Consider the following 2,992-nt stretch of genomic DNA (forward strand, 5'->3'; position numbering starts at 1 on the left):
AGTTTGGCACAAAGCACAGCAGGAACTGGCACTTCCTTTCAAACACATAGGAGGAGGAGATGGTAGTGGTAGTGAATCTACCTTTTACTCAATGGCTTAGTGCAGGGGTTAGCAACATTTTTGGCTAGAGTGCCAAAATACACCCCAGCCTTGACCCATGCCTTGACTTGGTGTGCCGGGGCAGACCACAGGGGAGCTGCAAAGGGTTCGATCCTCATTGCTGGTGGTGGCTGCATGAGTGCCTCCAGGCTGACGGTGGGGAAGGGGCTGGGTTGTGCTGTCTCAGCTCCTTCCCTGCCCTGTGCACTGAGGCATGCATGCAGTTGCCACTGGCACAGAGCCAGCACTGGGGCTTTGGAGCCCAGTGAAGCTGTTTGCAGCCTGCCTGCTACCTGCCACAGTTGCCTAGAGCCCAGACTGGTTATGTAAGGCAGCTGGGAGGCTGCAAACAGTTGCACTGGGCTCCAGAGCCCCAGCTGGGCTCCATGGCAGTGTCAGCTGCACACGTGCCTCCAGGCAGATGGTGGAGGAGGGGCCTGGGGCAGCACAACCCCATCCTTCAGTTGAGGCTGGATCATTATGCAGCCAAGAATGCAAGCTTTGTAGGGCCAGAAAGAGTAAGCAAGATGCACCATGCTGCATAGCTCAGGGGTGAGGGACCTCTGATGGGAGAGAAGAGGCCTGGGTTCTTTCCCCTGTTTCTGCATTTCCTTCTATGACTTCTAATTGCAAAAAACAGAACCAATCTCTGCAGCAGGCCCTGAACCCTCACTATCAGAGCTGCAGTCAGGCATGTTGGTACCTGGGGCACAGTCATGTGCAAAGTGAACTCCTAGGTGCTACTATGTAACAATATTTCCATTTGATTTGACATCCCCCATGTTAAGGCATTGTTTTTTCCAGCCAGGTCTCAAAAAAAAAAAAGGACGATGAAAAGAAAGGAAAGAGCAGCCATCTATACCATGGCAACATCCAAGTCCAGAAGATGTTTTGAGGCTGCACATCCTCCTGCTGCAGGTAGGAGCCTAAGTCTGGGGAAGAGAGAGGATCTCAGACCCACCCTTCTCTTCAGCATTTCTCATGGGCTCACTTGGATGTCCTTCCACTCAGCATGCAGCTATTGTGAATCCCTTTCTTGGGTGCCAAAGCCTCTTCATTTACTGGGTGAGGAATTAAGGCCTTCAATTCCAGCTTGTAAATTAATGAAATCAGGTGCTTAAAAGTGGGCTTTCATCATGGTTTTCTGCACTGGCAGGCCCATGCCCCTTTGTTGGCTCCTTTTTCTGCCTTTTACTCCTGGTCTCTCCGTATTCAGTTATGGATCCCTTCCTTATGCTGTCCCTATGCAGTATCCCAGGATCTTGGGGCTTACAATTTGACTAAGTAGCAAGGTGGCTAGTGGTCAGGCCTAACAATGTTGAATGAATTACAATGGAAGTACGCTTGATGGTTTGACTTTATTCTTGACAGGTGCTGAAGGAACACTTCAGCCTTAGGCTTCCAAAGAACATGCCTAAACTGAGCAGGTGAAATTTAAACACAATCTTAATTTTAAGCAGGTGAAATTTAAACACAATCTTAATTTTAAGCAATGGGAAGGTTCATTAATTTCAGTGGAGCTGCTTAAGTACCAGTGCTCAGCACTCTGCAGGATCTAGTCCTCAAAAGAGGAAGGTCTGTGGTTTTGGCACTGGTTTCATTTGTAACTGGAGATCAGCTCCTTGTTCTGTCGCAGATTTCCTAGCTGACCTCTGGCAAGTCTCTTTAAGCCTGAGGTCGAGATGATGAGAGAGTCTTTCTTTCACCCTCTGCCTCGTGCATTTCGTTTGCAAGCTTTTCAGGGCAAGAGCAGTCTCTTCCTGTGCATAAGCTTAGGATCCCTGGGACCCTGAGTGATCCTACCGTAATACAAAATAATATTTAGCATTATGGCTAGAAACCGTGAGGCTGTGAAGGTGGCCTTCTTCACCAAAAGATTTTACTAACAATTTTTATGCCTCCAGGTACAGCTGGTTCACAGTGACCAGCACCGTCAAAGCACTATTTTTACTGTCCCTCCCAAACTGCTCTGAACTAAGGAATTCATTCCACAGGGCAGTAATTTAGCCCCTGGGTGGCAGGTTTTGAATTCCCCTTGGAAGCCTTAGTGCTTGGAGTTGAAGTTTGTAGTAAATGGTGAGCAATATTCCTCTCCCTTCTCACCCTTGAGGCTATTTCTGGTGTGTGGGAGCTAGAGAAAGAAGGGCAGAGATTGTAATGTAAATCTTGCTGCTTTAGCCCTCTCACACCCTGTGCATTAGATAAACAAACAGCCATCTCCATGTACTTTGTTTTTGCAGCCAAACAAAGGCATTTCGGTAAATCCTTATATGGCTGGAGCCACATGAAACTTCTGTGGTACTTTCACCAACCTTGGGAAGAGCAAATGTTTTCCTGTATCTAGAAAAAAGAAAAACAAATATAGAAGACAGAATGAAGTGGAAAGAGAACATCCAGGCATAGAGAATAAACCAGTTTATTGAGAAGTTTGCTTTTCCCAATGCAGTAAAGGAAGCAAATTCTACAATAGCCCTCTTTTATTTACAAAGTTCTCAAGGCATTGCACAGGGAAAAGTTTGCCAAACTCAAATGGCCTGAAAGCTTGAGAAAACATAGATACCTTGTCTGATCCTTTTCTTAAACACTGGAACGAAGGAAACAGGTAGCATCATTAAGTGGCATATTCCAATAGCCACCCACCTCCTGCAGTAGTATCCTACTTGCACACAGCAGGCCTGATTTGGGGTCCAGATCTGCTGTACTGAGTGCAGGGCACGATGGTAAGAGGAAAGAGGCAAGGAGGGGTTGTCAGGTAACTCGTTGGGCATTTTGGCATCTCTTCACTGATAGCTTAGGAATAACTAAAACTATGTCCACTGGGGGTCTAAATAAGAAATTAAATGGACTTGTGCATGTATGTACAATATCTGGAGCCAGTGGGGACAGACTTCCT

The 2,992-nt window shown here is 46.8% G+C and overlaps 1 protein-coding gene across 1 annotated transcript in view; it reads left to right on the top strand.

The window, feature by feature from the left end:
• The first annotated feature begins 961 nt into the window (after window positions 1–961).
• GRHL2 (grainyhead like transcription factor 2) overlaps window positions 962–2,992 on the top strand; it is a 134,346-nt gene continuing 132,315 nt past the window's right edge. Inside the window, exon 1 of the mRNA XM_006029281.3 lies at window positions 962–1,017. The gene's annotated coding sequence lies outside the window, so the exon portion shown is untranslated. The remainder of the gene's footprint in view (window positions 1,018–2,992) is intronic.

The sequence above is a fragment of the Alligator sinensis genome, unplaced genomic scaffold, assembly GCF_000455745.1.
Source record: "Alligator sinensis unplaced genomic scaffold, ASM45574v1 scaffold974_2, whole genome shotgun sequence".
Classification (NCBI taxonomy): domain Eukaryota; kingdom Metazoa; phylum Chordata; order Crocodylia; family Alligatoridae; genus Alligator; species Alligator sinensis.